A 10938-nucleotide genomic window follows, 5' to 3' on the forward strand; every position below is an offset into this window, starting at 1 on the left:
TACCAGTACACCTCCTCTACACTCAGAGAGAGAGACTTACGCTCGTACATAGAGGGAGAAGCATACTCGGTGTCAATGCAGTCTCAGTTCACCTCGTTTGCACACACACAAGCAAGGAAGGAGAGAGAGGGACAGACAGAGGGAGAGGCATACTCAGTGACACTACAGAGTCCCAATACGCCTCGTCTGCACACATATCATAAGAAGCCAACAAAGGCACCAAGGACAACATAGGGGAAATTACTTGTACATACTTACTAATTGAATTAAAGAAATGATAAATGAATGGTAATAAAAGTGGATGAAAAAACAACTTGCCGCAGGTGGCGCAGGCTAACACTACCATGGTTAGTTCTAGTAATAACACATAAATACCCAAGAAAGTGGATGGCGAAACCGCGCCGCAGTAGCTCAATTGGTTAGAGCATCGCACGCGTAATGCAAAGACGTGGGATCGTTCCCCACCTGCGGCAAGTTGTTTTTTCATCCACTTTCATTTCCATTAATTCATTTCTTTAATTCAATTCATACGTAAAAGTAAATTTCCCCTATTTTGTCCTTGGTGTGTGTTTGTTACCTTCTTACACACACACGCACACACACAGGGAGAAGCTACTCGATGTCAATACACAGTCCCAATACACCACATCTGCGTGCACGCACGCGCACACACACACAGTGGGAGAGAGAGAGGTACAGAGGGAGAAGCGCACTCGGTGTCAATACCGAGTCCCAGTACACCTCGTCTGCACACACACACACACATAAAGAGAGAGGGACAGAGAGAGGGAGAAGCATCATCATCATCATCATCAGCCTGGTTACGCCCACTGCAGGGCAAAGGCCTCTCCCATACTTCTCCAACTACCCCGGTCATGTACTAATTGTTGTTGGCCATGTTGTCCCTGCAAACTTAATCTCATCCGCCCACCTAACTTTCTGCCGCCCTCTGCTAAGCTTCCCTTCCCTCACACACACACACACACACGCACACGCACACACGCACACACACATACACACACACAGGAAGAAGCATACTCGTTGTCAATACAGAGTATCGCTTTCACTAAAAGATGCACCTCGCTCCATCTCTCCTTAGGTGACATGATGAACAAAATTATGCCGTAATTTCCATGAGCGCGAACGCGCTCGCGAGCCGAGCAAATGAAAGTGAATTCATGCAGCGTTCTCTAAGGCTAGCAGTCTCGGCGTCGAAGGAAGCAAGTGGTATCTTTCATTGTGCTTCACAGCCGGCGCCTGCAAGGCCTGCCAGGTACTTGGCGTCAGTTCGCAATGGGTGTCGAACAAGCAATCAGCGGAGTGCTTTTGCCCCTACTAATTCCATAATTAGTAATTCCTACTTCTAATAATTCCTAATAAGGTAATTCCCTACTTTCATAAGGTTTCCCACAACCTAAAAAAGGTTGGGCAACGTTCTGGTGTAAACGTTGTGTTTACAGCACCTAACAAACTCTTGAGGTTGAGTGTGATGAGCAGTCCCATGAGGAAACGAAAGCCTGGTTGCGCTACCGCGCACAAAGATCCTTTTGTTACATGCACTCGCAATGTTGTGTATAAGATCCCACTCTCATGTGGGAAGTACTACGCGGGCCAGACGGGCAGATGTTTAAACGTGCGTCTGGCGGAGCATAGTAACAAAGTGGAGAGCATTGCAATAGATGGGCATCTGGCTGCCCATTGTAGAAAATGTGACGCGAAGGCACCATGCTTCTCGCTATTAAAACAAACTTTTGTTGTCTATCACCACAGGAATAAGATTACGAGTGAAATTGTGGAAGCAGCTGAGATAGCCAGAGCAGGTGACGAGTGCGTTAGCACGCCGTCTATATTTTTATCAAGGAAAGAGCTTGAATTTTTGGGCATAATAGTCACATGACTGTCTTTTCCTCCTTCCCTTCAGTGTGTTCTATTGCAGTGGCGTCCCAGTGAGTATATATATACTCACAAGCTGCAATAAATCAATTGTTGAAAGTTAGCGCTCGTCCTGTGTTCTGCTTGTCCCTGTGTCATTTTTTGCGCTATGTATCCCAGTCTGAATCTGAATGTATCCCACCAACACGCCCAAACTTCTTCCCTGCTATAGATTATTATTATAGTGTGTACGTTTTCTGACACAATTTTTTCTCTTCTCTTTCCTTTCCTTTCTCTTCTTTTTCTTTCTTTTTTCTTTCTTTTTTTACCGAGAGTTGAGTCGCTGAGACGGCAGCGTCGGTCCCGGCGGCTGCGTTCCTCCTCTAACCTGCGCAGAAGCCCGCCGCCCCATGGTTTCCATTTTCCTTTCCCAGTGCTTCGCGCTCGGCGCCAACGAACCTTGAGAACTCCGTGCACTCGGCGCCCGCCTGTTCGGGGAACACAGCGATAGCGAAGGCGCTCGCGAACTCGGTGGAAGGAAGGAGGGATGGAGGAATTAGGGCCGTAGCAATGGCGGCAGCAGTATGCGGTTGTCCCTGGGAGTCGGAAAGCTGTCGGTCTTTCTTTCTTTCTTTCTTTCTTTCTTTCTTTCTTTCTTTCTTTCTTTCTTTCTTTCTTTCTTTCTTTCTTTCTTTCTTTCTTTCTTTCTTTCTTTCTTTCTTTCTTTCTTTCTTTCTTTCTTTCTTTTCCTGAGCAAGGCATTCTAGGCGAAACCTCCCGGACGTTGCTAACCGTGGCTGCTGTTGCTGCCACCTTACCGAATAGCTCATAGACCGGATAGGAGTCATTTAACGAATCGGTTTATATGTAGCCCAACCTGTGCCACCCCTGCAGTTGTGCCAGTGTGCCGGTTTTGTTCTCTAGAGTATTGCACTGTGAAACAACACGTGCTACCCTAATATACTGATTGCAACAAGTATGCGACTTCGAGTTTACAGTTCCTTGGTAAGGAGAATCTTTCTCCATGTCGTCTTTCCCGTGGTTTCGAGCGTCTGCTCTGTAGGCTTCTTGTTGAATAAGGTGGGGGGCCGGTCCTGGAGATAGTGCAATACTAAACTGGGCCGATTCCGAAGCTGGTGGGATCAAAAGTCGGCCGATCCCGGAGACAGTGAAATCTGCGGTCGCATTGATCACCTTGGTCGCGTGGTTGGGGTTTCCGCGTCTTACTGATTTGCCGGGCAGGCAGGAAATCGCTAAGCTGCAAAACGCTTTGCAGTTTATAGCAATTATGTGCGTTAGATTTGCATAATTCTTTACTTTTTTATAATTTTTACGGACTCTATTTAGTGAGCGTTATCATGAACTAGGTGCGCTCTAGACCCGGCGTGTCTTCTTTAAAATAAAACAAAGGAGTCGCAACGAACTCGTCTATAAGATAATGTTACGCCTTGTTTGCATCTCTGAACACATTTCCATTCGCTTCCTCGCGCTTCTCGGTGTCACACAATTCTCGGACATTCTTGGCAGTGCGGCGTCACTGTTAGTTGTGCGGGTACCGGTACACCTGCAGGTTATACAGGTACAGGTACACATGCAGGTCTGTAGGTGCACCGGCACCCGCGCTACTAACAGTGACGCGAAAGTAGCGTCACTGTTATTACTCTTCGTTATGAACCAACTCATCCAAAATGGTGTTTTGTTAAGCCATATTTCGTTGTAAACGCTCCCCATACGGAAAATGCGCATATGAGCGTTTGGGGAAGTTGCTTATAGTCCGTGTATAAGTTACACCCGGATCTGGTTGTTCTAGACATCGTAAGCATCTCTACATAGTCGACTATGCTGCATTTTGCCCTACGATGTGCCATTCCAGAGACATGACTAGCTACGGAAAATTTTGGGGTGTTCAAGCAAAAATTATACGCCAGTTTAGCACGCAAAAAAAAAAAAGGAACAACGCTCCAAAGCCGCGCAGAAGGTATTCTGGCCCCAAAACTGGATGCTATAAGTTCCATATGCGGGTGCCTATGCACCTTCGGTCTGGTGATCCATATCGCATTACTCAGCCCTCCCTTCGTCATCCTGAAAGCCTTTGCGAAGTCCGCATGGCATCTGTTTGCGAAAAATGGCTTTCCTGTGCCGAATTTAAATTTTTAACCGTACTACATGCAGCTCGATCTGCATTTAACCTTATGTTTTCGCTGCCGCATTTCCTTTGCAACTCATTCCGGTTCATGGTTTCGTCTTCGCTTTTTATTTCGTCTCTGTTTACACTTCACATTTCCTTTGACATGCCTGCTCGCAATCGTGCTCGCCATCGTTGCGGAGCCGTCTGTACATACATCGAGGGTGCGATATCGTCCACTACGCAGCCCGTCGGCGCCGCCCGATGAGCGCCGGCGCGCGCACGGGCCCGCGTCAAAGGCCAAAGTCCAGATCCTGCGGTGTGGAGAGGGAGGCTTGAAGAGGGGCAGCGACGAAGCCACGCGTCCGGGGTGCGCCGATGAGACTCGTGCCCACTAGGCTCGACGTCGCGGATCGGAGTTCGCGCATGCTTCAAACCCCTCCTCCCGCCCCTTTTCACCCTCGCCCCTCCATTCCCGCAGAATCCTCCTCGCACGCGCACAAGGAAACCCGAGATCGACACTGGGGAGCTTCGAGTCAGCAAAGATGGAAGAATGCGTGGCTGCAAGCACGCTCTCGCAGTGGGAAAGGGAGCCGAGGTTCGCTAGGAGAACACGCCACTTCGAAGCCGGCCAGGTCACTAGCATAGGGCGAGTCAACGGAACGTCACTGGAGCATCTATACAGCCCAGCCCTTCTAGAGACGCTCGACACACTCACTCAGCGAACTGCTTTTCGGGCGGCACTGCACCGCCAGTGTCGTACGAAAATAACGAGTCGTACTGACAGCCGAGTGCGAAACATGAAATGCACTTGCGAGTGCCTTCGTAGAAAAATTGACCGTGCAATTGTAGCAGTTGTTGTTAATCATGATGATGATGTATCTGGTGCTTGTAGCATACTTCCGTCGCAACCCTGCTGTCATGCAACACACGGTGTCTGCATCAGCAGACGCAGTAAGCACGGCCGGTGCGACGGCTGCAGTCTCGTAGAGAGAGGGGCCTGTTTCAGTAACGCGATAGTGGTCTTCTAAATGTGGCCAGCCAGCCAGCCACATCGCGATGTGTCCAGGCGACACACACACACTAAAAATTAAATTATCGGGTTTTACGTGCCAAAACCACTTTCTGATTGAGGCACGCCGTAGTGAGAGACTCCGGAAATTTCGTCCCCCTGGGGTTCCTTAACGTGCACCTAAATCTAAGTACACGGATGTTTTCGCACTTCGCCCCCACCGAAATGCGGCCGCCGTGGCCGGCATTCGATCCCGCGACCTCGCACTCAGCAGCCTAACACCATAGCCACTGAGCAACCACGGCGGTACACGCACACACACTCATATGTACACATACACGCATACACATACACGAAGAAATAGAGAGAAAGCTACTTAAAGTGTTCCGATGAAAGTTGTGGCTACAAACATCAAAAACACGGTCCAAGTCGTTTGTGAAGCGTTGGTTCGGTTCCTGAAATTTGCGCAGCAGTTGATAGGTGTAGCACACAGTTCAGTTTAACAGGCAGACACAATAGTAGAGCAGCAGCTTCGAGGTTTTTGTTATGCGGACGACATTATGTTGCTAGCGAACACGCAAGGTGTTATGCAACGACTGGCTAATATCTGTGATATAAGAAGTTAGGATTAAAACTGAGCGTTAAAATATCAGGTTTTGTAGTATTCAGTGAAAACAGTGAACAGACAGTGGCAATACAGGGCTAGGAAATAGCTCGGGTAAGAAAGTATAAATACTTTGGTATATGGATAATATATGGATATGGATATGGTACGTAAAAATACTGAAATATATCTATAGCGGCTCCACAGCCACCATAGTCCTCCATAAAGAAAACAACAAAATCCCAATAAAGAAAGGCGTCAGGCAGGGAGATGCGATCTCTCCAATGCTATTCACAGCGTGTTTACTGGAGGTATTCAGAGACCTGGATTGGGAAGAATCGAGGATAAGAGTTAAGGGAGAATACCTTAGTAACTTGCGATTCGCTGATGATATTGCCTTGGTTAGTAACTCAGGAGACCAATTGCAATGCATGCTCACTGACCTGGAGAGGCAAAGCAGACGGGTGTATCTAAAAATTAATCAGCAGAAAACTAAAGTAATGTTTAACAGTCTCGGAAGAGATTATCCCTCAAGAGAAAAGTGTACAAAAACTGTGTCTTACCAGTACTGACGTACGGGGCAGAAACCTGGAGGCTTTCGAAAAGGGTTCTACTTAAATTGAGGACGACGCAACCAGCTATGGAAAGAAGAATGATGTGTATAATGTTAAGGGATAAGAAAAGAGCAGATTGAGTGAGGTAACAAACGCGAGTTAATGACATCTTAGCAGAAATCAAGAAAAATAAATGGGCATGGGCAGGACATGCAATGAGGAGGGAGGATAACCGATGGTCCTTAAGGGTTAGGGACTGGATTCCAAGAAAAGGGAAGCGTAGCAGGGGACGGCAGAAAGTTAGGCGGGCGGATGAGATTAAGTTTGTAGGGACAGCATGGCCACAATTAGCACATGACCGGGGTAGTTGGAGAAGTATGGGAGAGGCCTTTGCCCTGCAGTGGGCGTTGGCAGGTTGATGTGATGATGATGATGATGATGATGATGATGATGATGACGACGATGTGGATAAATGAAGGCAATAGATATACGGAAACAGAGGAAAAACAATAACAGTGGAGGGGAAGAAAAATACAGCTATAATGAAGCACAAAGCACTATGGGGATACAATAGGTACGAGGTTCTCAGGGGTATGTGGAAAGGTGTAATGGTTCCAGGACTTACTTTTGGAAATGCGGTTGTTTGCTTGAAATCGGGGGCGCAATCGGCACTCGATGGCAACCAAAGGTCAGTGGGACGCCTCACAATGGGCGGTCACGGGAACACTACAAATGAAGCCATGCAGGGTGATAGAGGGGTATTGAAGAACGAGTGAGGAATATGGAAGAAAGTAAATGAGCTGCGAGAGTGTTCAGATATTTGTACACGAAAAACTGCCTCACAGTGGAGAAAAATAACTAGGAAGCTTACCAGCAAGTACCAGCAAGGAAAAAAATAAACTCGGGAAAGAGACAATGTATGATAATTCAAAGGGAACCTCCTTACTTTTCGAAGCGAGATCAGGATTCCTTTGAACGCGTAGCTATAAAGTCAGGTACACCAAGAACGAAGAAGCATGTGCTTGCTGCGGTAAAGGTAGGAAAGCTTTTCTCTTGAGGGATAATCTCTTCCGAGACTGTTAAACATTACTTTAGTTTTCTGCTAGGAAAGCGATATAATTCGTTTTATTACAATGTGAAGATAACTACCCAGCTGCCGATTTAGACTCCTTTAACCTCCTCGAAGCCCTTGGGTTCATGGATAGCAGAGGGAAAGCAAGCATGGCCGCTATAACGTAAAACTATCCCAGTCTGATTTTATTCCAAATCGGCCTACCGTGTGGCGCGCCCATGTGAGCTGGACCCGAATCATTCTCACCTATCAGGCAGGTCTAATGGCTGATTTGGAATAAAAACAGATTGGGATAGTTTCACGTTATCGGGCCCCATCTCCGCAACAGAGATTAGAAAGAGTCGATTGGAGGTTTGGTGGCAGAAAAGTAGCGAGACTACAAACAGCAGAGGCGTACAAAAACAGAGTTCCCAGTAATGGTTCAAAATGTTTGATGCTGGGGATTGTTTGTGTTTGTGTGTTTTCTCAAAAATATCTGTAGGACATTAGGCAAAATAAGAAGATAAGCTTGGTGGCGAAACCCACCACCCCGTTACAAAGGGGACGCTCACAGCATCCTTCCATCCATCCATACAAGCGCTTTCTCGTCTCTTTCTCGATCTGCACGGTAATTGATTGTGCGTGAAGCGCTCGAATGCAGTACTAATTACCTACTGATCCTTACCCATGAATGCGGGGGCAATGACACGTCACCAAAGGTGAGGGGCGATGACTTCGCACACCTTTTTGTCGGGTATAAATGCCTACGGCAAATGACCTAGGTACAATGGCAAACACTTTTCACGTAGTCTATAATCTGCACGGAGACGGTGCCAAGAATTCCCCAAAAGGAGAACAGCCCAATCGACGAAAGCACATAGAGGTCAGCGTAGTGACAGCGTAGAATTCGACAAAAAATGGAGCGTTCGTAAAATACTGATGCGCGTGTCGCTTCTGGTATTCTATGAGAGCGGGCCTGCGGACAAATTCCGCACAACCATGACGACAGAAATTAGAGGCATCCATGTAGCGAGCAATCGCTAATAGCGTGGGAATAGGAGAGAGAGAGCCATGATGGGGAAGAGTAACAAATTCTTGCCTAATGTATGAGATCTAGGTAGAGAGATTTAATTTTTTTACGGACCAAACCACTATTTGTTTACGAGTGGGGGACTCCGGATTGATTCTACCACCAAGGGATCATTAACGTGCCCGCAATGCACGGGGCAGGGGCGTTTTTGCATTGCGCCCCCATCGAAATGCGGCCGCATTCAGCGGTCGAGATTTGATCCCGCGACCTCGTGCTTAGCAGCGCAACACCCTAGCCGCCAAGTCACCGCGGCGGGTCTGCTAAAAATATTAGGCACAATCCAGTAGGTGGTGGATTAAATTCAGCTGCAACCTCATTGGCTAGGGGAATGTTGAGGCGGCATGTGCCACTTCCATTTTTATTTGTTTACTGAAATGTATCTAAAGGCTGTATGGAACCCATTCCATTCGGTCTAGGCTGTAATCACTAAACTGACAGACGAGTAAGACTCCGTACGATGCAACGCTAGTTCGGGCCATAACCACTTGGTGGTCGAACAGTGAGGCTCAGTTGTTCGTATCAGTATCCCTCTGGTCCTATGTAGGGACAGCTGTACTAGGCTCTAACCTAGGAAAAGTAGAAGAGTAAGGTGCTGTTTACTTCTGTGTTTGTCGTCAATGTTCTTCTGCAAACTCTGCATTTGACTGTGCATATTCGCAATGTTCACGGACTAAAGGTGGCGCACGAGGTGATCCATGATGGCCGACACAGATTATCCGAATTAAAGCCCTTTCATCCACGCGCCACCGTCGCTTTTACCTAGTCGGCGAAAACGTGTATGGAGGGGCTCCAATTAGGACCGCCGACCGCGTGTCCGTGTCGTAGCATGCCGAGTTTGTTCTCTTCGGCTGCGGAAGAAGGCAGCGATGGCGCTACCTTTTACAAAGCAGCCGTCTTAAACAGAGATGATGGATCGCCTCCAAACCTGCGAAGAAGAGGAGCCCATGCCTCATAAAAGGCTAGGAAGTTCTGAACGCCGGCTAATTTGTTACGGCGTCCGTCACGGTATGCAGCGCTCAAGCCGTTACTATTCAAGGACTATTTGTACGAACGTCGCACGTTCAAGGGAAGAATATTCAGCCGCGCTGTCAGCAATATAATAATTCACCCATTGCATAAATATAAATGACAACCGTGGTAACCAAGCAGGGCACGCGTGCTTGTTGCACGGTACACGGGCGCTTTCGAATTTCGCTACCGTCGAAATGATTAGCATGACCTCTACAACTAACCCATGGCCCTGTGTCCCCAGCAGCTGCGGAGCAACTGACCAAGGCGGCGGTCGGACCTGAAACGCAGCAGAGGGTGCTAAAAATCTCTGGACCTGGACAGGCCGCCACTGGAAATTCAACCTGGCAACATTCAACACAACAACCCTCTCGAGTGAAGCTAGCTTAACATGACTCTTTGAGGAACTATCCGGCATTGTGTGGGACATTATTTGCCTTCGTAAAGTTAGAAGAACTGGTGAAGCTTACACAGTGCTGACTAATTGCCACGTCCTCTGCTACAGAGGGCTCCCAGATAAGAAGCAATGCGGGGTAGGCCGGATTCCTAATTCGTAAGGATATAGCGGAAAACATTGAATAATTCTACAGCATTAATTAGAGGGTAACAGTAGTCGTAATAAAGATAAATAAGAGGTATAGAATAAACGTAGTACAAGCCTACGCTTCAACCTCCAGTCACGATGATGATGAAATAGAACAGTGTTATGAAGATGTTGAATTAGCGATTAGAAAAGTGCAAACTCAGTATGCTGTGGTCCTGGGCGACTTCAATGCAAAAGTGGACAGAAAGCAGGCTGGTGAAACTACGGCATCGATTCTAGGAACACTAGAGGAGAGATGGTGGTAGAATTCGCGGAAAGGAATAAACTCCGACTGATGAATACGTTCTTGAGGAAGCTACAGCAACAGGAAGTGGACCTGGAAAAGCCCTAATGGAGAAGCAAGAAATGAAATTGATTTCATACTTTCTGCCAATCCCAGCATAGTGCAGGATTTAGAACTGTAAGGTAGAGTAACGGTGCAGTGATCATAGGTTAGTGACGTCTAGGATTTACCTCAGTATGAAGAGAGAAAGTGTAAAATTAGTCAAGAACAAACAGGCCAACCTAGAGGCAGTAAGGGTAAAAGCAGATCAATTGACGCTTTGCAAAAATACTGTTGCGCATGCACGAGCGTTCAGCTCTAGAAGGTGAGGTACGAGAAGCAGACGAACAGCCAACGCAGCCCTAGCGTGCCTTGAGACGCCGGCTTGTGATGGTTTTGATCAGGGTATTTTCGTGAAAAGGCCGGCTAGTTGTGTTGCGTAGCGTGCACAAATTGCTTCACTGGCAAGCGGAGCTCGAATTTATTTCGGTTTCCGTCCGCGAAGAGCTATCCGGCGAGGAAAGCAGCATGGATAAGCGACGGCCGGAAATGCCATCACAGCACACAACTTGCGCGCTCCTTGCAGAGATCGTTTTCATCGCCCTACTTGCGGCTACTGGATTGTCATATCCCAGCGCCGCGAGGTTATTTCGGACTGCAAGCTTCGAGACGCTCTTAAACGCAGCCGCATTTTTGCGGAAATGTGGAAAGATCAAGATGGACGAGGACGCGTACAGAGCTTGCGAAAGCGCATTG

At 47.6% G+C, this 10938-nt stretch overlaps 1 non-coding gene across 1 annotated transcript; it reads left to right on the forward strand.

Annotated features, from left to right (window-relative positions):
• Positions 1-400: 400 nt before the first annotated feature.
• Positions 401-473, forward strand: TRNAT-CGU (transfer RNA threonine (anticodon CGU)). The gene has a single exon. It is a non-coding gene; the product is annotated as a tRNA-Thr (tRNA).
• The last annotated feature ends 10465 nt before the right edge of the window (positions 474-10938 follow it).

This window comes from Dermacentor albipictus, chromosome 1 (genome assembly GCF_038994185.2).
Source record: "Dermacentor albipictus isolate Rhodes 1998 colony chromosome 1, USDA_Dalb.pri_finalv2, whole genome shotgun sequence".
Taxonomy (NCBI): domain Eukaryota; kingdom Metazoa; phylum Arthropoda; class Arachnida; order Ixodida; family Ixodidae; genus Dermacentor; species Dermacentor albipictus.